This window comes from Cyanistes caeruleus, chromosome 37 (assembly GCF_971803275.1).
Source record: "Cyanistes caeruleus chromosome 37, bCyaCae1.hap1.1, whole genome shotgun sequence".
Classification (NCBI taxonomy): Eukaryota; Metazoa; Chordata; class Aves; order Passeriformes; family Paridae; genus Cyanistes; species Cyanistes caeruleus.
The window spans coordinates 201,104-227,271 of NC_141738.1; the positions used below are offsets into that span (position 1 = coordinate 201,104).

The 26,168-nt window shown below is 57.2% G+C and overlaps 2 long non-coding RNA genes and 1 other non-coding gene across 3 annotated transcripts; 1 reads left to right on the forward strand and 2 right to left on the reverse strand.

The window, feature by feature from the left end:
- The first annotated feature begins 239 nt into the window (after positions 1 to 239).
- Positions 240 to 323, forward strand: LOC147647445 (small nucleolar RNA SNORD45). The gene has a single exon (XR_015281558.1). It is a non-coding gene; the product is annotated as a small nucleolar RNA SNORD45 (small nucleolar RNA).
- A 2,391-nt stretch (positions 324 to 2,714) lies between these two features.
- On the reverse strand, positions 2,715 to 6,969 carry LOC147647446 (uncharacterized). Its single transcript, XR_015281553.1, has 2 exons — positions 6,002 to 6,969; positions 2,715 to 4,957 (listed from the first exon to the last, which is right to left on the reverse strand). It is a non-coding gene; the product is annotated as an uncharacterized LOC147647446 (long non-coding RNA).
- Positions 6,970 to 15,433: 8,464 nt separating this feature from the next.
- On the reverse strand, positions 15,434 to 18,444 carry LOC147647447 (uncharacterized). Its single transcript, XR_015281533.1, has 7 exons — positions 17,990 to 18,444; positions 17,262 to 17,300; positions 17,116 to 17,142; positions 16,362 to 16,397; positions 16,210 to 16,251; positions 15,995 to 16,060; positions 15,434 to 15,572 (listed from the first exon to the last, which is right to left on the reverse strand). It is a non-coding gene; the product is annotated as an uncharacterized LOC147647447 (long non-coding RNA).
- Positions 18,445 to 26,168: the final 7,724 nt, after the last annotated feature.

Genomic DNA, 26,168 nt, shown 5'->3' on the forward strand with positions numbered 1-26,168 from the left:
ATGGCGGCGCGGCCGAGCCGGGGCCGCGGGAAGGGCCGTGGCGGGGCGGCCCCGGGGGGGTTTTCCCCTGGCGGCAGCGGCGCCGGCTCCAGCGCCGTGCCAAGGGCTGCTGTGCTGCCGGGGCCCGGCTGCAGCCGCAGGGAGCGGCCCGAGCTGCAACAGCGGCTCTGGGCCGGCAGGGCCGCAGCAGCAGCAGCAGCAGCAGGAGGAGGAGGAGGAGGAGGAGGCGGCAGTTCCCGGGCCCGGGATGAGCGCTGGCATGTATTATCTGAGCGGAGCTGATGTCTCTGACCGCTTTAGCTCTAGAATTACTCTGAGGCCCGGGAAGGCCCCGCTGGCCGTGGCAGTGGAGCTTTTGGCGGCGCTGGGATGGAGTGGCCACGGCAGAGTGTGAGGCAGCTTGAGGAGAGGGGGCCCAGGGTGGGCTGTGGCCCATTGGCAGCTGGGGCAGGTGCAGCTGTGGGCTGAGGCCTGGGCTTTGTGGGCACGAGGGGCTGTGGCGTGGCCCCAATTGCACGCTGTGGGAGTTGGTGGCCAGGTGCATGTGGCAATGTTGCCTGCTCGGGCTGTCCCTGAGCCCCCGGCTGCTGTCAGAGCCGTGCAGGTTGTGCGTGTGCAGCTGGGCTGCCGCAGCTGCAGCTGGGAGTGTGCAGGAGGCCAGGGGCACCTCTGCTCAGCCTGGCCCTAAAGCTGCAATGTTTTGTGCTTCTCCCAGGTTGCTCCGCTTCAGCCTGGGACCTTGTGGCCAGCCCAGAGTGGAGATCCAGACACAATCCGGATCCTGGCTGGGGCTGGGGGTGGATCCAGCTGCTTCCAGCCTCCTCTCAGCATTTGGAAAGCCGGGACATCCTTCCTGCACCCTGTGACACAAGTGAAGGGCCTTCCCCATGAACCTTGTACACATCTTCCTGGGCAGCTGGGAATGCCCAGCACAGGCTGTGATCCATCCTGGGCAGCTGGGAATGCCCAGCACAGGCTGTGATCCATCCTGGGCAGCTGGGAATGCCCAGCACAGGCTGTGATCCCATCCTGGGGAGCTGGGAATGCCCAGCACAGGCTGTGATCCATCCTGGGCAGCTGGGAATGCCCAGCACAGGCTGTGATCCCATCCTGGGGAGCTGGGAATGCCCAGCACAGGCTGTGATCCATCCTGGGCAGCTGGGAATGCCCAGCACAGGCTGTGATCCCATCCTGGGCAGCTGGGAATGCCCAGCACAGGCTGTGATCCACTCCTGGGCAGCTGGGAATGCCCAGCACAGGCTGTGATCCACTCCTGGGCAGCTGGGAATGCCCAGCACAGGCTGTGATCCTCCTCTGGGGAGCTGGGAATGCCCAGCACAGGCTGTGATCCATCCTGGGCAGCTGGGAATGCCCAGCACAGGCTGTGATCCTCCTCTGGGGAGCTGGGAATGCCCAGCACAGGCTGTGATCCATTCCTGGGGAGCTGGGAATGCCCAGCACAGGCTGTGATCCTCCTCTGGGGAGCTGGGAATGCCCAGCACAGGCTGTGATCCATCCTGGGCAGCTGGGAATGCCCAGCACAGGCTGTGATCCCATCCTGGGCAGCTGGGAATGCCCAGCACAGGCTGTGATCCATCCTGGGCAGCTGGGAATGCCCAGCACAGGCTGTGATCCATTCCTGGGGAGCTGAGAATGCCCAGCACAGGCTGTGATCCCATCCTGGGCAGCTGGGAATGCCCAGCACAGGCTGTGATCCTCCTCTGGGCAGCTGGGAATGCCCAGCACAGGCTGTGATCCTCCTCTGGGCAGCTGGGAATGCACAGCACAGGCTGTGATCCCATCCTGGGCAGCTGGGAATGCCCAGCACAGGCTGTGATCCATTCCTGGGGAGCTGGGAATGCCCAGCACAGGCTGTGATCCATCCTGGGCAGCTGGGAATGCCCAGCACAGGCTGTGATCCCATCCTGGGCAGCTGGGAATGCCCAGCACAGGCTGTGATCCCATCCTGGGGAGCTGGGAAGGCCCAGCACAGGCTGTGATCCTCCTCTGGGGAGCTGGGAATGCCCAGCACAGGCTGTGATCCCATCCTGGGCAGCTGGGAATGCCCAGCACAGGCTGTGATCCTCCTCTGGGGAGCTGGGAATGCCCAGCACAGGCTGTGATCCCATCCTGGGCAGCTGGGAATGCCCAGCACAGGCTGTGATCCATCCTGGGCAGCTGGGAATGCCCAGCACAGGCTGTGATCCATCCTGGGCAGCTGGGAATGCCCAGCACAGGCTGTGATCCATCCTGGGCAGCTGGGAATGCCCAGCACAGGCTGTGATCCCATCCTGGGCAGCTGGGAATGCCCAGCACAGGCTGTGATCCCATCCTGGGCAGCTGGGAATGCCCAGCACAGGCTGTGATCCTCCTCTGGGGAGCTGGGAATGCCCAGCACAGGCTGTGATCCCATCCTGGGGAGCTGGGAATGCCCAGCACAGGCTGTGATCCCATCCTGGGCAGCTGGGAATGCCCAGCACAGGCTGTGATCCCATCCTGGGGAGCTGGGAATGCCCAGCACAGGCTGTGATCCACTCCTGGGCAGCTGGGAATGCCCAGCACAGGCTGTGATCCCATCCTGGGCAGCTGGGAATGCCCAGCACAGGCTGTGATCCATCCTGGGCAGCTGGGAATGCCCAGCACAGGCTGTGATCCCATCCTGTGTAGGAGACGCTTTCTGGGGACGGTCAGAGACACGGCAAAGACCTCTATAATCGAGTTAAGTGTTAGAAGTTTATTTCAGGGCGTGGGGTAGAGAGGTAGAGAGACAGAAAAAAGAGCAAGCAAGACAGAAAAAAGAGAGTGAAAAGAGAGTGAAAAAGAGAAGAGAGCCCGGAAAAAAGAGAGCACAAAAGAGACCGAGCTCTTCTATACCACTACTTATATAACCTATACCTTTGAATATTCTATTCTTTTACTAACCAATCTTTCTAAGTATACTAATTTAGTAACATTTGTGTACAACCTATAGAAATCGCTATTTTTGCATATTTTTAGTTATCTCAGGGTCCTTCAGACCTTTCCTTATAAGGCTGGGATGAGGGGTCTCAGCTTGGTTTTATTGCAGGAAAGAATGTGTTCTGGCATACCAGCCCGGTTGGTTTCTTTGAATTATTCAAACCGTGCTATCATTTGTATTTCTTCCTTAGCCTTTCTGGCTACAGAATCATATTTATAATTTCTTTCTAATTCTACCTTCCCAACATCTCCCCCATTTTGTCTATGAATAACTAAGATATTAGATACGGTTCTACTCATTAGTTTCTGCATGCATTGGAGTATACAAGGTATAGCTATTAAAACTACAATTATCACTATACAGATTAAAACAAAAAGATAAAAACAACATGCACTTGGGTAAACGACAGAACTCCATTTTTTTTTTTTTTTTTTCTTGAGCTGCTTCTGGTAGATCACTTTCTTCTTGAAGATTCTGCGTAGATCAGGCTTGGGCGTCTGCTTCTTGGCTCTTTTTTGCAGGTTCACTGGCTGGTGTGGAGGTTTCAGCAGACTTCGATGTGCAGTAGGGTTTCAGTGAGCTTTTGATCTCGTGTCTCTGCTTGAGCCGCAATTACTGCAGCTTGTGATGTTTGTGCTAAAAGAGCTTTTTCCAGCTTCTCCCCTAAGGTTCTCCCCAATTCAGTTGCTTGAATTGCTGCGACATGTTGTGGACTTCCTATTTTGTTACAAGCGTCTATCATTTCTGGCACTGTTGGCTTTTCTTTTCCCAGGGCTTTGATCACCTTCTTACATTCGGCATTAGCATTATTTTCGATAATGTCCCGTATCATAATTGGACGGGCTATATCATCACCACACTGGCGTTCAGCAGCTTGAATTACACGATCCACAAATGTTGTGAATGGCTCAGAGGCTTCTTGGCTAATAAGGTTATAAGCTTTTTCATTTCGGTCATCTGGAGGTTCACCTGTGAGCTTTGACAGGGTGAGAGCACGCAAATCTGGATCATTACTACGTCTATAATTGTCTAATACATTTCTGAGTAGTCTCTTCCATTTCAATTCCCATAGCATAAATTGCGAATCTGTAAGGGTGATGCTAGCAAGATTTTTGCAGTCATTGGGCGTGAGAGTATGCTCTTCTAGTGTACTTTTTAGTAGTTGTTTAAAATATGGAGAGCAAATGCCACTGTCCTTTATCGCTTTTCGCAGTTCTTTTATCTCCTGGGGTGGAATAGCTGTCCATGTTCTTGGACCGCCCGCCTGCTGACTAAATAACACCGGCATTGCTAGGGGGTTTATGTTTTCTTCTTTGCAAATTTGTCTTTTAACTTCCAGCCAGTTTGTAAGTTGGCTATCATCATAACATTCTTGGGAATTTATGTGTAGTGGAGCTTCGGATTTTACAATCTCACTTTGAAGTGGTAAAGTCAGGGGATTAGCTGTTGCATGCATAGAATAGTTCACTGTCTCTCCTGTATTTATTAATGCAGATACTGTGTTAGAAATTCCCCTTTCCTTTTGTACCTTTTGTGTAGCCAGGTGTAGCGGCGGCTTTGTAGTTGTAGTGTCGGCTGACAGCAGCTGCGATAGGGGACGGTCAGGGGGCAGAACGGGGTGCTGGACTTGCGAATAAGCCTCTGGGAGCTGCGGCACGGCCGGGGGCAGGGAAGCAGGTTTCAGTTGTTCGCAGTTGTAATACGCGGGGGCATCTGACAGCGAAGCGGCAGTTCTTGGTGATATTACAGCCGGGTCTGGTAGAGGATCGGGGGGATACACAGGACCAGACGCTGGCGGGAGTAGCGCGGTGTTTTGTGACCGTGTGGAAACCTGTGGTTGACACTGCGTTTGTGTAAGTTCCGGTGCAGGGTCGGTGGTGGCCGCTTTCGTGGCAGACAGAACCGGGACCTGCTGCGGCTCGGGACCGCGTGGCCAGAGAGAAACAGCAGAAGGAGCTGAGGCGGCCGGGGTGGACCGGGCAGCGGAGGCTGGAACGTCTACGGGTCGCGGCAAAACGGGAGGCGGAGAAAAATGAAACAACGAGATGTTCGAGGCAGCAGTGGTCTGTGTCGGCTCAGGGGCCGGGGTGTGACCCGCTGCTGACGGCGGGGCTGACTCCGCGGTGACAGGAGGTAGTGGAAGAGTTAAGGAAGAGGCTGCAGTGTGATTTTGTAGCGCAGATAGAATATAGGCAGTAGCCGCAATGACGGCCGCAGGGTGCAGCGGGGGAAGAGCGGGAGATTCTCCGGTGGGGAGGAGGGGTGGTGGAGTTGAGGCGACAGCACCGACGGGGGGAGGAGCCACGATGACATCGCTGGGCGGAGGCGCAAGGGCGGAGTCAAGGGGCGGGGTCGCAGCGGTGACGGGAGCGGGAGGGGCGGGGTGCACCGCGAGGGCAGAGCCGGGGGTGGGCAGCGCGGGGGTTGTGACAGCGGAGACGGGGCTTCTTGAGGGAGCGGGGAGCTCGCCGCTTGCCACACTGGGGGCGGGAACAGTATCGGGAGGGGGAGGGGGAGCAGGGGCGGGGGCCGCAGGGTCTGCCGAGGGGGATGGGGTCACCGGAACAGATTGCGAAATCACGGGGGCTGGGGGGGGTGGGGAAGGGACGCGCGGAACTGCGGATGCTGGAGTCGCTGAGTTTCGGGGGGCCAGAACGGGCCTGGCCACGTTTCGGGTCTCCGTGGCCAGGGACAAACGCGTAGTAGGGACCGGATCCGACGCGACAGCCACTGATGGTTGTTGCTTATTATGAAAGAGTTCTACAAGGGCTCTGCACGCTGGGACCATCTGCGCGGCTGTCATATCGCGGTGTGAGATATTATTAAAGAGTTTAATACCGACCGTGTCCCAAAAATCTCTAGTAAATACAGCTGAACGGTCAGCGTTGGGGAAGTTAAGTAGAGTCCATTCTAAAAGATCTTTTAGCTCTTGTTTCGGTAAATTATTGGACTCAGAGCGTAATAAATGTTTTAGTCGCTTATAGAGGTCTCTGTCGTGAATAGAGTAAGATTGTCCCATGATTAAAACTTGTGCGCACTAACCTCAGTACCGGAGAAAACAGCGTATCCAATCCCAGCTTCTCGTGGGGGCTGGCCAGGCTCCCCTGCTGCGGCTCCAGACGCTGCTTTTCGGGTTCCTTCACCAAGCTCCGCTTCTAGCTGTTGCTTTGCAACACTGCAGCGAGCTCAGAACCCCTTTCCAGCACAGCACCAAGCGGTGCCAGGCACCTCGCTGTGCTCCACTCCCGGGCTGAGCCTCCCAGAGCTCCAAAAGACACCGATCCTCAGCGTCTCTGGACTCAGGAACTCCCCTTGCAACTTTAAAGAGCTTCGGCCCAACTCGCTGCTAAGCAGCGTGGTCCTTGCTCACGGTACTGGGAAGGCAGGCACGACATATAAGTGTTAGTTACCGTCCATGAGGGTCTCTTACAGCTGAAGAAAACGATCTGCTCCTGGCTGGCTCGCCAATCTGTAGGAGACGCTTTCTGGGGACGGTCAGAGACACGGCAAAGACCTCTATAATCGAGTTAAGTGTTAGAAGTTTATTTCAGGGCGTGGGGTAGAGAGGTAGAGAGACAGAAAAAAGAGCAAGCAAGACAGAAAAAAGAGAGTGAAAAGAGAGTGAAAAAGAGAAGAGAGCCCGGAAAAAAGAGAGCACAAAAGAGACCGAGCTCTTCTATACCACTACTTATATAACCTATACCTTTGAATATTCTATTCTTTTACTAACCAATCTTTCTAAGTATACTAATTTAGTAACATTTGTGTACAACCTATAGAAATCGCTATTTTTGCATATTTTTAGTTATCTCAGGGTCCTTCAGACCTTTCCTTATAAGGCTGGGATGAGGGGTCTCAGCTTGGTTTTATTGCAGGAAAGAATGTGTTCTGGCATACCAGCCCGGTTGGTTTCTTTGAATTATTCAAACCGTGCTATCATTTGTATTTCTTCCTTAGCCTTTCTGGCTACAGAATCATATTTATAATTTCTTTCTAATTCTACCTTCCCAACAATCCTGGGCAGCTGGGACTGCTCAGCACAGGCTGTGATCCCATCCTGGGCAGCTGGGAATGCCCAGCACAGGCTGTGATCCCATCCTGGGCAGCTGGGAATGCCCAGCACAGGCTGTGATCCCATCCTGGGCAGCTGGGAATGCCCAGCACAGGCTGTGATCCACTCCTGGGGAGCTGGGAATGCCCAGCACAGACTGTGATCCATCCTGGGGAGCTGGGAATGCCCAGCACAGGCTGTGATCCCATCCTGGGCAGCTGGGAATGCCCAGCACAGGCTGTGATCCCATCCTGGGCAGCTGGGAATGCCCAGCACAGGCTGTGATCCCATCCTGGGGAGCTGGGAATGCCCAGCACAGGCTGTGATCCCATCCTGGGCAGCTGGGAATGCCCAGCACAGGCTGTGATCCATCCTGGGCAGCTGGGAATGCCCAGCACAGGCTGTGATCCACTCCTGGGGAGCTGGGAATGCCCAGCACAGGCTGTGATCCATCCTGGGGAGCTGGGAATGCCCAGCACAGGCTGTGATCCATCCTGGGCAGCTGGGAATGCCCAGCACAGGCTGTGATCCTCCTCTGGGGAGCTGGGAATGCCCAGCACAGGCTGTGATCCATCCTGGGCAGCTGGTAATGCCCAGCACAGGCTGTGATCCCATCCTGGGCAGCTGGGAATGCCCAGCACAGGCTGTGATCCCATCCTGGGGAGCTGGGAATGCCCAGCACAGGCTGTGATCCCCCTCTGGGCAGCTGGGAATGCCCAGCACAGGCTGTGATCCCATCCTGGGCAGCTGGGAATGCCCAGCACAGGCTGTGATCCTCCTCTGGGCAGCTGGGAATGCCCAGCACAGGCTGTGATCCACTCCTGGGGAGCTGAGAATGCCCAGCACAGGCTGTGATCCTCCTCTGGGGAGCTGGGAATGCCCAGCACAGGCTGTGATCCCATCCTGGGGAGCTGGGAATGCCCAGCACAGGCTGTGATCCCATCCTGGGGAGCTGCTGGCTGAGTCCCTGGGACAGAACTGGGGTTTGCTCTAGGAACGAGCTCCCATCCCACTGATCCTGGGAGCTCTTGGATTCACCCTGCACCCCTGGCAAGCTTTCCCTCACAGGCCCCACTGAATTTTGGCTGTTTGTATTTCATGTGCGCTCCACCCGCACTTTGGGATCCACCTACAGCCTCAGGGGCACTGGGGTGCCCCAGCTTGTGCTGGGGACACCAGGAAGGCAGAGGGTACTTGGGGAAAGTTCCCCCAGTGGGAAATGGGGAACAGGAGCTTGTGTGGCTGTGCCCAGAAAGCTGGGAGGGGTCTTGGGAGAGGGGTGATGGTACAAGAGACCAGCAGAACCCTCCCAGGGAGGAAACAGCTTGGACATTCCTTGGGGAAGCTGGGCCCTGGCAGCAGGTGCAGGGGCTGAAGGAAGCAGGTGGAGCTGCTCTTTTATGGATCCTGCTGCCTGGGATCTTCCCACGGCCATCCCATGGGATCAGCACTGTGGAACAACAGCTGGGGAGGGGGATCAGGGCCAGCGCTGCTCCTTTGGGCTCCCCTTGTCCCCCTCCTGGGGCAGGATTAGGATTTGGAAGGGATGTGGAGCCCCAGCTGGGGATCTGGCTCAGCTGGGAGTTGCAGTGCAGGTGTTTCACTGCCTTTGGTCAGGCTTGGAATCTCCTCCTCTTGCTGCAGGGCTCCTGCTCCTCCAGCTCCTGCCTGGCCTCCTCCTGCACCTCCCTGTCCCTTGCCAGCCGCTCCTCTTTGCCTTTCAGCACTGGAATTTCAGTTCTGCCTTTCCCAGCAATGGGCTGGGAAACCTGGCGTGTGCCCTGCCCTGTCCTGGACACCCCCACGGCATCCCTGAGGGATCTGGGGGGATTTGGAGGATCCTGGGGGGGGATTTCAGTGGAATTTTGGGGTTCAGGGGAAATTTGAAGGGTCCTGGGGGAGTTTCAGAGCGTTTGGGGGGCTCCCACGTTTGAGATCCTCAATCTTGCCCCCCCTCACCTGGGGTTTGGGCCTCTCAAACCAGAATTTGGGATCATCAGGGTTGGAAGTTGTGTTGTGCCCGAGGGCTCAATCCCTGGCTGGCAGTTTCCACCCCAAACCGAGGGATTCCTTATTTTCCAGTGCAGTTTCTCAGGGAGGAGCTGGGTTTGTCTGAAAGGCCGATCCCAGTCCTGACCAGCAGGACTGCTGCTGGTTTGGAGTCGGGGGTTGGTGTCTCAGTGATCCCAAACCCCATTTTGTTGGTTATAAAGTGGCTGGGTTTGCGCTCAGTGATGAATTTTGGGGGGTAACACCCCGATAAAAGTGGGGAATGTGAGGGATGTGAACTTATTTGGGGGTACAGAGGGGAAAGGTGTGCGGAGGGACCCCAGGGTGGGTTTGGGGATCTTGCTTGGGTGGGGGAGGGGGTTGGAGGGAGCCCAGGTCGAATTTGGGTTCTTGGGGTGGGTTTTGGCACCACCTGGCAGCTGGAAGGAGCCAGGCCAGATTGGGGGTCCTGCTCACAGGGGGAGGAGGGGGCTTTGGGGAGGGTCCCTCCTAAATGGGGGGTGTGATAACTGTAATTTTTCTCTAAAAAATCCTTTTTTCTCTTTCTCTGAATCTGCTGCATTTCTTCTGTATTTTTCTTTCTCTTTCTGCTTTTCTCAGCCTCCTTTGGACTGAATTCTTTTGGGATCCTCCCTCGTGGGGAGCCCTGCTTATCTCAGTTCTTATAAATTGAAGAAAACTGAGAATCTTGTTTCTCATGTTTATTAAAAGGTAATCACAAAACTTAACAGGTCTCTCCAGGCTGGCTCCACAAGGTTAATCTTTGCAGTTTGGTACATTTCTTTCTTCTGATGGTACAAACAAGGCCTTGTGGCACACTTCGTGTCTGATGCACAAAACGGCCCCGAAATACGCAGTTCTTTTATCTTTATACCTATTTTTACCCAATTAACAATAGACATGGGGGGACACGCTGGGAACGGAGGGTGGATGGAGCCCATCAGCCAGATGTTTACCCAGGACAGCATCTGGTTCTTCAACAGGCTGGGAAGGACATTGGGGACATTATGGGGTCACCTTGGAGGAGAGAGGGGATGAGGGACACCATGAGGACACAGGGTGACATGGTGACATGGTGGCAGGTGACATTCGGGCCAGGGATTTGTTCTTCAAGAGCCTAAGAGGAACATCAGGGACATCTGGGGGTCACCATGGGGGTGGGACACACAGCAGGACGTGGGGGATGGCAGGTGGGGGAGGGGGGTGGGTTGCCATGGAGGAACACATTGAAGGGACACGGGGACATCATGGAGGGCATGGTGGTGATGATGATGATGATGGTGATGTGGTTGAGTGATGAAGATGGTGATGATGATGATGGTGGTGGTGTAATGATGGTGATGTGGTTGGGTGATGAAGGTGGTGGTGATGGTGGTGGTGGTGTAATGATGGTGATATGGTTGGGTGATGATGATGGTGGTGGTGATGATGATGGCGTAATGATAGTGATGTGGTTGGGTGATGAAGATGGTGGTGTAATGATGGTGATGTGGTTGGGTGATGAAAGTGGTGGTGGTGATGATGGTGGTGTAATGATGGTGATGTGGTTGGGTGATAAAGATGGTGGTGTAATGGTGATGTGGTTGGGTGATGAAGGTGGTGGTGATGATGATGATGGTGGTGGTGTGATGATGGCGATGTGGTTGAGTGATGAAGATGGTGATGATGATGATGATGATGGTGGTGTAATGATGGTGATGTGGTTGGGTGATGAAGATGGTGATGATGATGATGATGGTGGTGGTGTAATGATGGTGATGTGGTTGGGTGATGAAGGTGGTGGTGGTGATGATGATGGTGTAATGATAGTGATGTGGTTGGGTGATGAAGATGGTGGTGTAATGATGGTGATGTGGTTGGGTGATGAAAGTGGTGGTGATGATGGTGGTGTAATGATGGTGATGTGCTTGGGTGATGAAGATGGTGATGATGATGAAGATGGTGGTGTAATGGTGATGTGGTTGGGTGATGAAGGTGGTGGTGATGATGATGATGGTGGTGGTGTAATGATGGTGATGTGGTTGGGTGATGAAGATGGTGGTGCGGTAATGATGGTGATGTGGTTGGGTGATGAAGGTGGTGGTGGTGATGATGATGGTGGTGGTGTAATGATGGTGATGTGGTTGGGTGATGAAGATGGTGGTGGTGATGATGATGATGGTGGTGTAATGATGGTGATGTGGTTGGGTGATGATGGTGGTGGTGTAATGATGGTGATATGGTTGAGTGATGATGATGCTGGTGGTGATGATGATGGTGTAATGATGGTGATGTGGTTGGGTGATGAAGATGGTGGTGTAATGATGGTGATATGGTGAGTGATGATGATGCTGGTGGTGATGATGATGGTGGGTGGTGATGATGTGGTGTGTGATGTGATGGTGATGATGTGATGAAGATGTGATGGTGCTGATGGCGTTGGGTGATGATAATGGAAATGATGGAGTTCACTCTGGTGTTGATGATGAAGACCAAGGTGTGGCTGATCGTAATGATGACGACGGAGATGGTGATGGTCATGATGATGATGATGGTGTACGTGTCACCCTGATGGTGTTGGTTGTATCAGAGTTGACTGGTGAGGATGGTGTTAGTGATGAAGATGAAGGTGTGGGTGGTGTGGTGGTAGCAGTGTCAGTGGTGGTGTGTAATGCTGACGGTGTTTGATGGTGTTGAGTGGGGTTGCTGGTGAACATGGTGTGTGTGATGAAGACAAAGGTGTCAGGAAGATGATGATGTGGGTGATGAAGACGAAGGTGTGGGTGATGAAGATGAAGGTGTGGGTGATGAAGATGAAGGTGTGGGTGGTGTGGTGGTAGCAGTGTCAATGGTGGTGTGTAATGCTGATGATGTTTGATGGTGTTGAGTGGGGTTGCTGGTGAACATGGTGTGTGTGATGAAGATGGTGATGACAAAGGTGACAGTGATGATGGTATTGATGGAATATGAAGGTGTGGGTGATGAAGATGAAGGTGTGGGTGATGAAGATGAAGGTGTGGGTGGTGTGGTGGTAACATTGTCGATGGTGGTGTGTACTGCTGACGATGTTTGATGGTGTTGAGTGGGGTTGCTGGTGAACATGGTGTGGGTGATGAAGATGGTGATGACAAAGGTGACAGTGATGATGGTATTGATGGAATGTGAAGGTGTGGGTGATGAAGATGAAGGTGTCAATGAGGAAGATGATGGTGTGGACAATGAAGATGGTGATGACAAAGGTGACAGTGATGATGGTATTGATGGAATGTGAAGGTGTGGGTGATGAAGATGAAGGTGTCAATGAGGAAGATGATGGTGTGGGTGATGAAGATGACAAAGGTGATGATGGTGTTACCGGTGTCATGGTGACGGTGTCAGTGGTGTTGGATGATGAGGATATTGGTGATGGAGCTCACCATAGCGTGGATGATGTGAAGATGTGTTGTTGATGGTTGTGGTTGTAATGATTGATGATGATGGTTGTATGGATGATGATGATGGTGATGGTGATGGTGTGAGTGGTGTCACGGTGATGGCATCAATGGTGTGGGTGATGAAGGTAATGATGATGATGGAAGTTGATGGTGTTGGGTGATGATGCTGGAGGTGTGTGTGATGAAGATGATGATGTTGTAGTGGATGAGGTTGATGGTGGGTGCTTCTAGTGATGAAGATGGTGGTGATGAAGGTCGCTCCCGCTACCTGTTGAGGGCATTTCACATCTCAATGGGGACCAGCACTCAGTGCCATCAGCACTGCAGCCTCAAAGATGTCACAGTCCAGACCCTCAAAGACCACGCTGTGCTCTGGGACCTGCATGAAGTGGAGCTGGGGGTCACCAGAGGGTCACTGGGACACCTAAGGGACACCTGGGGGACACATGGGGGGTCACCAGGGGGTCACTGGGACACTTAAGGGACACCTGGGGGACACCAGGAGGGACTCCTGGGGGTCACTGGGACACTTAAGGGACACCTGGGGGACACCAGGGGGGTCTCCTGGGGGTCACTGGGACACTTAAGGGACACCAGGGGGGACACCAGGGGGTCACTGGGATGCTTAAGGGACTCTTAAGGGACACCTGGGGGTCTCCTGGGGGTCACTGGGACACTTAAGGGACACCTGGGGGACACCAGGGGGGTCTCCTGGGGGTCACTGAGACACCTAAGGGACACCGGGGGGACACCTGGGGGTCAGTGGGACACTTAAGGGACACCAGAGGGTCACTGGGACTCTTAAGGGACACCGGGTGGGGACCTGGGGGTCACTGGGACACTTAAGAGACACCAGGGGGGACTCCTGGGGGTCACTGGGACACTCAAGGGACACCTGGGGGACACCAGGGGGGTCTCCTGAGGGTCACTGGGACACTTAAGGGACACCTGGGGGACACCAGGGGGGTCTCCTGGGGGTCACTGGGACACTTAAGGGACACCAGGGGGGACTCCTGGGGGTCACCAGGGGGTCACTGGGACACTTAAGGGACACCTGGGGGACACCAGGGGGGTCTCCTGGGGGTCACTGGGACACTTAAGGGACACCTGGGGGACACCAGGGGGTCTCCTGGGGGCTGGGGAGGCTCCGCTGCTGTTGGGATTCAGGAGCAGCCCCAGCCCGTCCCAAACAATGTCACCACAGGAGGACTTTGCCATGGGCCAGGCACAGGACGGAGCACCCCAAGATAAGATCCAGGTGCGACAATTGTCCAGGGCTTATCTCGGAGCTCGGGGGAGGTAAACAAAGCTGGGGGAGCAGAATGCATCCCTGCCGGTGGGCAAGGACACGCAGCCCAGCAGCCGGGCTGCAATCAGCTCCGGCGGGCTCCAAGGGAAGCTGTCCGGAGGGACAGATGGTGACCAGCGGCTCACGGCCACCGAGCCCGGCGAGCTGCAGCTGGAGAGAAGAGCCAGCCTGGGCCGGGACTGATCAGCAGCCGAGGCCCGGGGATCGTTCAGCCGATGGCATTCCAGAGCCGGGCAGCCCACGAGCACCGATTGCTCTCTTTGCTCAGCCGGATAAACGGGGCAAAGTGCAGAACGGCCCCAGCAGCGAGAAGCTCCGGGGGAAGAAGGAGCAGCCGGACACTGCTGGCTCCAGGGCCGCTGTGGAGCTGCTGCCCGACCTCCCTCCCTCCCTCCCTGCCCCTCTCTTCCTGCCCGGCTCTCTTTCTCTCGCTCCCATTTGCCCCTTGGCTGAATTCTGCACTCTCGCCTTTGGCACACGGTCCCCTTTGGCCCTGAGCCGGGGCACGGCCACCTCCGGAGTGGCATCGGAACAGCCGGGGATCCTTCAAGGGACATTAACCCCCTCGCTGCCGGCAGCCACGAGCCCAGCGCTGCTGATCCTCGGGCAGGGAAGCGCTGTCGCTCGCAGGCGGAGCAGAGGAGCCGCGGCTCCGGGCTCCTGGCCGGGATCCGCTCCCGGCCCGAGCCCAGCCTGGGCTCCCTGCGGCTCCCAGAGCCCTGGGCACAACCTGTTGCCCTCTGCACCCCAAAGCTCGGCGGCTCCGCACGCTGCTCTGGGGGCCCCTCATCCCCCCCAGCTCTGGGGGACGTTCCAGGGGGTCCCAAGCTGCCCTGCCCAGGACACAGGAGGATGAAGGCTGGGCAGGGAGCCCTGCGTGTCCCTGGGGTCACTGGGCTGATGGTGGGGCAGGGACTGGAGACGGCCGGGGCTGAGAGAGGGACAAGGAACACTCACGGGGACATGGGGACACACATGGGGACATGGGGACACACACGGGGACATGGGGACACACACAGGGACACACACGGGGACATGGGGACACACACGGGGACATGGGGACACACACGGGGACATGGGGACACACACACAGGGACATGGGGACACACACGGGGACATGGGGACACACACACAGGGACATGGGGACACACACACAGGGACATGGGGACACACACAGGGACACACACAGGGACATGGGGACACACACGGGGACATGGGGACACACACGGGGACATGGGGACACACACACAGGGACATGGGGACACACACACAGGGACATGGGGACACACATGGGGACATGGGGACACACACGGGGACACACACAGGGACATGGGGACACACACAGGGACATGGGGACACACACGGGGACATGGGGGGACACACACACAGGGACATGGGGACACACACGGGGACAAGGGGGGACACACACACAGGGACATGGGGACACACACGGGGACATGGGGACATGGGGACACCCCCAGGGACACGGGGACACCCCTAGGGACACGGGGACACCCCCAGGGACACAGAACACACCCCCAGGGACACGGGGACACCCCCAGGGACACGGGGACACCCCCAGGGACACAGAACACACCCCCAGGGACACGGGGACACCCCCAGGGACACGGGGACACCCCCAGGGACACAGAACACCCCCATGAACACGAGCTCCCATGGATACACAGAGCTGCTTTGCTGAAGGGGTTTATTGATCATTGCAGGGCAATTCCCAGGGCTCCCAGGGGACCAGGGCCGTTATCCAGGGCTGATCATCTCCTCGTGCCGCTGGAGGGGCTCACGAGCTCGGTGGCACCTCCAGGTCCAGGCCTGCAAGGCAGAGCCCAAAGCATGACCCGCTGTGTCCCCTGGGACACGACAGGTCCCTTGTCCCCACCCCTCTCTCTGCAGGGAGCTGCAGCAGCAGAAGGGATTTGGAGCCCCAGAGATTCCTGGGCCAGGACTTGGTTCCTCAGGTGCGTGTGGCCCTCCCAGCCCCTCACCCTGGAGCGCCCCAAAAGCTGCCAGAGCCCCCCCTGCTCCCACAGGGACACCGGCTGTCCCCAGAGCCCCCCGGTGCAGGGACAGCCTTGGGGACAGCTCTGAGCACCCGAGCCCAGGACATGGAGCAGGGACAGCCCCCTTCGTGTCCCTCTGCCATCCCCAAGCTCTGCCCACCCCAGAGGGCTCGGGGATCCCCCCTGGCCACCCAGGATCTTTGGTGGGGCCGGAGTCCCCCCAGCATTTCTCACCAGGGCGTCCAGAGGGGCGGCCGGACATCACTCCTGCAGAAGCTGCACCTGCTCAGCCACGGGAGGCTGGGGAGAGAGGCAGGGTTAGAGCCACCCTGGAGGCTACTGGGGCCCCTTGGCAGATACTGGGGCACGCTGGGGAGTGCTGGGGGGCCCTGCAGGGTCGTGGCCACCACAGGGGATGCTCTGGGCCCAGCAGAACTCCGGCTACCCACCTCAGACCTCTTCACTCGTTGGACACCGTTTGGTTTGTGGATCTAGATGGGGACATGTCACGGCTCACTGGGGTGTCCCCAGCCCCAGCAAGCCAAGGGGGGACCCAACTGGCCCCCAGTTCCCACACTGGTGCCCCAGTTCCAGGACTTACCTTAATGCAGCCACCTATACCTCCTACGATGCTTCCCTGTGGAAGGAGAGCAGAGGTTGAGTCTGGAATGGACCTTGTGGGGCTCAGGGGGTCACAGGGGTCCCCAGGAGCCGTGGCTGCCCCCGCTCTGAGGGGGAAATTCCCCTCTGCTCCCCCCAGTCCCCCTCTGGCCCGTTTCACCTGAGCCCTGATCCCGCAGGGAGCACGGTGGGCATGGAGATGAGGAGAGCAAGGGGGGTTTGGGGCCGAGGAGGAGGAGGAGGAGGAGGAGGGGACAGGGTGGGACATGAGGGCCCCAAGGACGGTGAACTGGGGGGAGCGGGGGGCCCAAGGGATGGGGCTGGGGGTGTTGAAGGGAACAGGAGCTGGGGAATGTGGGTGGGGGGGGGCAGGAATTCCAGTGGGGGCCTGGGGGCTGCAGTGGGGAGTGGGGGGGGCAGGAGAAAGCGGGGCCAGAGACCCAAAATTGATGGGTTTGGGAGGGGCTGTGGAGGAGGGGGCTCTGGGGACAGCAGGCACGGCCAGTGGGAAAGGGAAAGGACTGGAGGGAAAGAGGAGAGGAAATGCACTGGGCACGGGGCTCCTGGGCCCGACTGGGTGTCCTGGGATGGGCTGGAACACACTGGGGACCCTGGGGAAGCCTTGGCAAGCCCCGGGCTGGACTGGCACGCCCTGGGCTGCTCTGGGGTGCCCTGGAGGGTCCTGGCCAAGAGAGGAGAGGGTCTCACCCAGCAGAAGAACTCGGGGTACCCACCTGGCTGCTGCCAATGCCACCAATTCTCTGTGGAGAGACCATGAGATGTCAGCGGTCACTGGGGTGTCCCCAGTCCCAGCAAAGGCTGGGGGTGACCAAAGTGCCCCCCCAGCTCCCCCACGGGTGCACCCAGCTCCAGGACTTACCCCGGCACAAATGGTTTCATCACCGCTGCCATCCATGGCCTGGGGAAGGAAGGAAGGAAGGAAGGAGAGCAGAATGTTGGTGAGGATTGGCCCTTGTGGGGCTGGGGGGGAGCCCAGGTGTCCCCAGCCCCCTCCCCAGCCCAGGGCTGTGCCGTGCTCTGAGCAGGGGGTGCCAGGGCATTTGGGGACACCGCTGCAGGGTGAAAGGCCACAGCGAGAGGGGAAAGGCTGGAAAGAAGAGCCCGGGAATCGTCCCGGGCTGGGGTGGGGGCATTTCCCACTTTGTGCCAGTTCAGCCTGGCTTGGCACTGCAGCGCTTGAGCCCAGCTGGGCCGAGTTCAGCCCAGTCTGCGCTTGGATGGGTTTGGACCTCCTGGTGCCACCTCAGCCGAGCTTGGGACGGGCCTTTGTCCTTGGCTGGGAAACACAGGAGGTGCTGGGGAGATGGCCCAGGGGAGCAGGAGGGTGGGATGGGGAGGCCCAGAAGGCCGGGATTTGGGGGGAGCAGGGCAGGAAAGCGCCGGGGCCCTGCCAGGGAGGAGCTGGCTCCGAGCATCCCATGGGGAAGCCGGGCTGGGGCAGCGGCAGTTCCATGGTGGGAAGGGGAAGGACAGAGGCGATGGTGGCGAGGAGAAAGCGGCACCTCCTGGGGCCGGAGAGCCCGGCCGAGCCCCTGGGCTGGGAAGAGCCCCCAGGCCCGAGCCCGGCCCGGGGCCTTGGAGCCGCACCTCGCTCTGTGCTGGCAGGCACAGCAGGATGGAGAAGAGCAGGGCCACGGCGAGCACAGCCACCTTCATCTTCCTCTTCCTCCTGTGCCAGTGAGTGGGGAGCGCTGGCTGAGGCTGCCCCAGGTGAGGAGCACCTTTATCCTGCCGGGACTCCTCCCTGCGCCCTCGCCAAGAGCCCCCAGGCCAAAGGCCGGCTTGGCACAGCCCCCAGCCCTGGCCACAAGCCCAGGCCTGGCACAGAGTCCATCCCAGCTGCGGCACGGATCCAGCCCCCCTCCCCGCATCCCTGCGGCTCCCTGCACGGGGCAGCTGCCCCTGCAAGGGCCCAGGCCCCCGCGGCTGCCAAGGGGGGCAGGCAGGGAGCCAAAGGCAGCTGGGGAGCCTGTGGGGACACCCCCCAGTGCAGCACAATCCATCCTCCAAGCTGCCCCATCTCCCGCTGCCCCTGCCCTGCCCCAGCTTTCCCCGTTCACGGGCTCCGAGCAGACGTGCTCCTGTTCCCGGGTCAGCAGCTCACTGCCACATGGAAATGTTCCCAGTTTGGTGCCTGATGGAGAGCTGGGTTGGAGAATTGACCAGGGGGTCTCAGATCCAGCTGTTCCATCCTGGACTGTGTCCTTTCCTCTCCCTGAGCAGGACTGGGAGCAGCTTGGGAAATGTCTCATCTTCCTGTCCTCCTTGCTGCGGGATTTTTTCCACTCTCGGGTTCCAAGGCGATTCCTGGCCTGGCCATTCTCCCCAGGCTGTGACCACAGGGAGCTGTTGCCGTGGGTCACAGGAGGGAAAAGTGGAGCCTGTTGTCCCCACCTTGACATCTCCCTTCCCAATTCCCCAGAGCCCTGCAGCTGCCAGGCTGCCTCAGCAGCTGCGCTGTGGGGGCCAGGGGGGAGGCAGGACAGCAGCAGGGGCTCTCAGTCCTGCTCTCCTGCTTTGCCTGGGAGAACTGGCTGCTGAACACTTGCTGCCCATAGCGAGGCCTCGCCAGCTCTCCCCATCACTTTCTCCGGCTGTGCCGCGCTCCCGTTCCTGCTGGAATTGTCACAGCAGCCTTTGGGCTGCCCTCGCTCTGCTCCGTGGGGGCTTTCTGGGAGCTGCTGGGAAATCCTGGCCTTGATCTTCCCCAGCCCTTGGAGCTCGCTGCTGGGCCACCCCTCTGCTCTGGGCATGGACACAGCTCCCAGGGTCACTGTTTGCCTCTTGGCCTCCAAGGTGTTTCCAGCAGAGGACACACAGAATGGCACAGAAGTTTGTTGTCTCTGTGTTGTCATGTAAACAAAGGAATGGTTGGGTAGTGGGGAAAAAGGGGTTTTCTGGAGGTTTTATTCCGGTTTTCTTATTCTTGTAGTTTTGTTAATAAACTTTCTTTATTCCTTTTAAGTTTTGAGCCTGTTTTGCTCTTGTTCTAATTCACATCTCACTGCAAGAAATAAGTGAGTTTTCTAGTAATTTTTTTAGTTACTGCTTTAAAACCACGACACAGTGTCACCTCCTGTCACCCCTGGCAGTGTCACCTGCACACCCCTGGCACTGTCACCTCCTGTCACTTGCCGCCCCCACCCCGTGCCTCCATCCTAGCTGTGCTCTCCCTGCTTCCAACAATTCCTCACTGTCTTGAACGTCCCTGTGACACTGCAGTCCTCCTGGAGGTTTTTCTCAGGAAGAGATTCTCAGTTTTTGCCAAGGTTCACCTATGGATGCTAAATCTGAACCACAGTGCCTGTACTATTGCAGGCCGCATGGCTCCTCAGGCTGCCTGAGAAAATAGCCTGAGAAAAATATGAGAAAGAATTAAAACAATTCTCAGAGATGCTAAACAGCCTTGCAGGTGTTGTTTTGCAGTCTTGTTTTCTCTTGCAGGAGAAGGCCAGGGGGGTGATGGGCCACCCTGACCAATGATGGTGATGTAGCACTTTGTTAACCAATAAGAGTTTCTTTTCTGTACTTTCCACGTATCTGTCTATAAGACAGGACTAAAGCAATAAACTAAGGAATTCTCCTGTTGTGACTCCCTTGAGAGTCCATTGTCGTTCTTTATCGCCGTTCCCAATCGCAGCGACATTCACCAATCTTTGGGAAGATCCCCCAGGGATTTGCCCCAGCCCAAAGCAGTGCAGCCGTAGCCAACAAGGTGGGGAAACACAGGCGGCTCCCTCTTGCTGTCACCTGCAGCAGTCTGGGAATTCAAGCTAAGCGAGCTGAGGAGGGAGGGAGAGGCGCGAGGTTGAAAGCCAGGGAGCCCCAGCATCAACTCTGTGTGACACAGCTGGGCCCGTCCTGCCCCTGCAAAGATTAACCTTGTGCAGCCAGCCTGGAGAGACCTGTTAAGTTTTGTCACGACCTTTTAATAAACACGAGAAACAAGATTCTAGCAAGCTGGGGAGTTTTCTTCGAATCATAAGAACTGAGATAAGCAGGGCTCCCCACGAGGGAGGATCCCAAAAGAATTCAGTCCAAAGGAGGCTGAGAAATCCAAGAATAAAAAGAAAAATACAGAATAGTTGTAGCAGAAACAAAGAAACAGAAAAAGGACTTTTTAGAGAAAAGTTACACCTCTTGCTGTCACCTGCAGCAGTCTGGGAATTCAAGCCAAGCGAGCTGAGGAGGGAGGGAGAGGCGCGAGGTTGAAAGCCAGGGAGCCCCAGCATCAACTCTGTGTGACACAGCTGGGCCCGTCCTGCCCCTGCTCCACATCCAGGGAGGGGAATGGGGCAGCTTGGGCTCTCCACACACCAACAGCTCACCCTGGCCCTCGGCTGCACTGGCTGCCCTGCAGCCAGGGAGGATCCATGGAAATAGAGGCTGAGTTTGAGAGGTGCAGGAAGATTTTAGCCACTCTCTGGGAGAGCAAAGCATCAGCTGCTTGTTCCAATGCCAGGTACCGCGGCCAAGGGTAAGGAACTCGAGAACACGGAGCCCAGCTGGGGATTCCTGCTGGGGATGTGGGCACTGATGGTGGCACTGGGAATGGGGCAGCAGTCCTTCTGCAGTCCTTCCCAATCGCTGGCCACTCCCAAACCCCTCCAGCAGCCCATGGGACAAGGGAAGAGTGCTCTGCCTTTGTGTTCTGCCTATGCCCATGTGTGCAGAAGTATTTTCACGAGACCCAAGCTGGGGCTCACAGGCCGGTGCTGAAAACCTGATTTGGCTTCTGAAGCCAGTGGGAGGTTTTCCTGAGCCACGGTGAATCCCAGGGGTCCCTGGTTTTGTTTCCAGGAGGCTCCTGGGGGCCCTGCCAGGGTGACCCCCATGGTCAGTGACAGTCCCTGGCAGGGCTCCTGGGGCCCTGCCAGGGTGACCCCCATGGTCAGTGACAGTCCCTGGCAGGGCTCCTGGGGGCTGCCAGGGTGACCCCCATGGTCAGTGACAGTCCCTGGCAGGGCTCCTGGGAGCTGCCAGGGTGACCCCCATGGTCAGTGACAGTCCCTGGCAGGGCTCCTGGGGGCTGCCAGGGTGACCCCCATGGTCAGTGACAGTCCCTGCAGGGCTCCTGGGGGCTGCCAGGGTGACCCCCATGGTCAGTGACAGTCCCTGGCAGGGCTCCTGGGGGCTGCCAGGGTGACCCCCATGGTCAGTGACAGTCCCTGGCAGGGCTCCCGGGAGCTGCCGCTGCCTCCATTCTCCTCCGACAGTCTGTGACATTTCCAGGAGATGTTCCCTCCTCACGGGACACTGACCACGCTGAAGGCACCTCTTGTGGCACAGGTGGGAAACCCTCCAGGCTCTGGACTCGACTGTTTGTGTTGGATTTTCCCGAGGAGCCAGCAGTGACCTGGAAGATTTTCCTTTTGCCTCTTGGTGCTTTGTGCCTGCTTAGGTGGAGAATTGAGGAGTGTTGATCCTGGAAGGGCTCAGGGACATTTCCAGCCCCTGCACACAGAAGTTTTTGTTCTGGATGGTTCCAGCTCTGGGTTCACGCAGAGGACACACAGAATGGCACCAGCCCCACCTGTGCCTCCATCCTAGGTGTGCTCTCCCTGATTCCAGCTCCTCTCTGGGGGTCCAAACCATCAGCTGGTTCCTCTAATTCCAGGTGCCAGGGCCAAGAGCAAGGAGTTCAAGGATACAGAGCCCAGCTGAGGATTCCTTGCTGGAGCATTGGCAGTGGGATTTGGAGTAGGGCAGCAGTCCTCAGCCTCCAGAAGCAGCTCTGGCTCACTGGGAAGGACAGGAATCTCTTTGAGTGAGATGTTGTGAGCTCCTGGTGAGGGATGTGCCCGGGATCCAAGGGAATCACCTGCAGGGGAGGCAAATTACAGCAACCTGGAGAAGATGCAGCCATCCCCACGCTTGGATGGAATCCAGTCCATGCTGTCCGTGCAGGGGGAGTTTGTGCAAAGTGCTCTGATGTTCACCGAGAGCGTGGGGATAGCGATTCCCCCAGGAACTGGGAATGTCCCTGCCTCCCTTGGGAATGTGTCTCAGCTGAGGAGAAACTGTCCCTACGGTTATCCCACCTTTAAAGGAAGGATGTTTTCCCTGCTCCTGTTGACCACTGTCTCAGCTGTGACGGATTCCTGCTGCAGGGAGGGGCCCTGGTGCCACAGCCTGTGTGTCACCCCCTGCTTCTGTCTGTGGGACAGGGGGCTGGACATGAGGAACTGGGATGAGGAACCTCCCTGGAGACTGGAAGCTCAAGAACAGAGCTTGGAAGGGGGAAAAAAGCCAAAAAGCATTTCTCCAGGACAATCCCGGAATCCCAGGATCACTACAGTTGGAAAAGCCCTCCAAGACCATCAGGGCCAACCTGTGACCAATCCCCACCTTGTCACCAGACCAGAGCCCTGAGTGCCACGTCCAGGCTTTCCTTGGACACCTTCGGGTTGGGGGCTCCATCATCTCACTGAGCAGCCCCTTTCAAGGCCTGACAACCCTTTCCATGAAGGAATTCATCCAGATGTCCAACCTAAAACTCCCCTGGCACAGCTCGAGGCTTTCCTCTCACCCTGTCCTTTGCTGAGAGCAGAGCCCAACCCCACCTGGCTGCTCCTGTCAGGGAGTTGTGGAGAGTGAGAAGGTTCTGTCCTGAGCCTGCTTTTCTCCAGGCTGAGTTCCTCTGGCTCCATCAGACACTCCTGGTGCTCCCACAGCTCTGTTCCCTTCCCTGGACACATTCCAGCCCCTCAATGTCTCCCTGGCCACGAGGACCCAGAGCTGGACACGGCTCTCAAGGGGGCTCAGCAGAACCAGCACAGGGACTGTCACTGCCCTGGTCCTGCTGCCACCCCATGGCTGGGACAGCGCAGGGGCCCTTGGCCTCTGGCACACCTGGGCACACCTGTGCTCATGTTCAGACACTGTCACCGGCACATCCAGGACCATTTCCAGTTTTCCAGCCTGTCTGCCCCAGCTTGGAGCATTCCACGGGGTTGTTGAGGCACTTTTCCTTATTGACCCTCACACCTTTGATCAGCCCACTGATCCAGCCTGCCCAGATCCCTCTGCAGAGCCTTTGTGCCCAGCAGCAGACCCACAGTCCCACCCAGCTCGGTGTTTTCCATGAATTTGGGGTTGATCAATCAGCCCTGAGCTCTGTCCCAGTGAAGTGCTGATCTGGAAAAAGGAGCCCATCAATCCCCAGCTGGGGTGGTCTGGAATGGCCCCTGAGGTGTCCAGGGGCTGGAAACTCCTCTGCTGAGTGGCTTCACTTGCATTTGGCCCCTCCAGGATCAACACTCCTCAATTCTCCACCAGAGCAGGCACAAAGCACCAAGAGGCAAAAGGAAAATCTTCCAGGTCACTGCTGGCTCCTCGGGAAAATCCAACACAAACAGTCGAGTCCGGAGCCTGGAGGGTTTCCCACCTGTGCCACAAGAGGTGCCTTCTGCGTGGTCAGTGTCCCGTGAGGAGGGAACATCTCCTGGAAATGTCACAGACTGTCGGTGGAGAATGGAGGCAGCGGCAGCTCCCGGGAGCCCTGCCAGGGACTGTCACTGACCATGGGGGTCACCCTGGCAGCCCCCAGGAGCCCTGCCAGGGACTGTCACTGACCATGGGGGTCACCCTGGCAGCCCCCAGGAGCCCTGCCAGGGACTGTCACTGACCATGGGGGTCACCCTGGCAGGGCCCCTGAGCCGTGCCAGGGACTGTCACTGACCATGGGGGTCACCCTGGCAGCCCCCGGGAGCCCTGCCAGGGACTGTCACTGACCATGGGGGTCACCCTGGCAGCCCCCAGGAGCCCTGCCAGGGACTGTCACTGACCATGGGGGTCACCCTGGCAGCCCCCAGGAGCCCTGCCAGGGACTGTCACTGACCATGGGGGTCACCCTGGCAGCCCCCAGGAGCCCTGCCAGGGACTGTCACTGGCCATGGGGGTCACCCTGGCAGGGCCCCCAGGAGCCTCCTGGAAACAAAACCAGGGACCCCTGGGATTCACCGTGGCTCAGGAAAACCTCCCAGTGGCTTCAGAAGCCAAATCAGGTTTTCAGCACCGGCCTGTGAGCCCCAGCTTGGGTCTCGTGAAAATACTTCTGCACACACGGGCATAGGCAGAACACAAAGGCAGAGCACTCTTCCCTTGTCCCATGGGCTGCTGGAGGGGTTTGGGAGTGGCCAGCGATTGGGAAGGACTGCAGAAGGACTGCTGCCCCATTCCCAGTGCCACCATCAGTGCCCACATCCCCAGCAGGAATCCCCAGCTGGGCTCCGTGTTCTCGAGTTCCTTACCCTTGGCCGCGGTACCTGGCATTGGAACAAGCAGCTGATGCTTTGCTCTCCCAGAGAGTGGCTAAAATCTTCCTGCACCTCTCAAACTCAGCCTCTATTTCCATGGATCCTCCCTGGCTGCAGGGCAGCCAGTGCAGCCGAGGGCCAGGGTGAGCTGTTGGTGTGTGGAGAGCCCAAGCTGCCCCGTTCCCCTCCCTGGATGTGGAGCAGGGGCAGGACGGGCCCAGCTGTGTCACACAGAGTTGATGCTGGGGCTCCCTGGCTTTCAACCTCGTGCCTCTCCCTCCCTCCTCAGCTCGCTTGGCTTGAATTCCCAGACTGCTGCAGGTGACAGCAAGAGGTGTAACTTTTCTCTAAAAAGTCCTTTTTCTGTTTCTTTGTTTCTGCTACAACTATTCTGTATTTTTCTTTTTATTCTTGGATTTCTCAGCCTCCTTTGGACTGAATTCTTTTGGGATCCTCCCTCGTGGGGAGCCCTGCTTATCTCAGTTCTTATGATTCGAAGAAAACTCCCCAGCTCGTTAGAATCTTGTTTCTCGTGTTTATTAAAAGGTCATCACAAAACTTAACAGGTCTCTCCAGGCTGGCTGCACAAGGTTAATCTTTGCAGGGGCAGGACGGGCCCAGCTGTGTCACACAGAGTTGATGCTGGGGCTCCCTGGCTTTCAACCTCGCGCCTCTCCCTCCCTCCTCAGCTCGCTTGGCTTGAATTCCCAGACTGCTGCAGGTGACAGCAAGAGGGAGCCGCCTGTGTTTCCCCACCTTGTTGGCTACGGCTGCACTGCTTTGGGCTGGGGCAAATCCCTGGGGGATCTTCCCAAAGATTGGTGAATGTCGCTGCGATTGGGAACGGCGATAAAGAACGACAATGGACTCTCAAGGGAGTCACAACAGGAGAATTCCTTAGTTTATTGCTTTAGTCCTGTCTTATAGACAGATACGTGGAAAGTACAGAAAAGAAACCCTTATTGGTTAACAAAGTGCTACATCACCATCATTGGTCAGGGTGGCCCATCACCCCCCCTGGCCTTCTCCTGCAAGAGAAAACAAGACTGCAAAACAACACCTGCAAGGCTGTTTAGCATCTCTGAGAATTGTTTTAATTCTTTCTCATATTTTTCTCAGGCTATTTTCTCAGGCAGCCTGAGGAGCCATGCGGCCTGCAATTGTACAGGCACTGTGGTTCAGATTTAGCATCCATAGGTGAACCTTGGCAAAAACTGAGAATCTCTTCCTGAGAAAAACCTCCAGGAGGACTGCAGTGTCACAGGGACGTTCAAGACAGTGAGGAATTGTTGGAAGCAGGGAGAGCACAGCTAGGATGGAGGCACGGGGGTGGGGGGGCAAGTGACAGGAGGTGACAGTGCCAGGGGTGTGCAGGTGACACTGCCAGGGGTGACAGGAGGTGACACTGTGTCGTGGTTTTAAAGCAGTAACTCAAAAAATTACTAGAAAACTCACTTATTTCTTGCTGTGAGATGTGGATTAGAGCAAGAGCAAAACAGGCTTAAAAC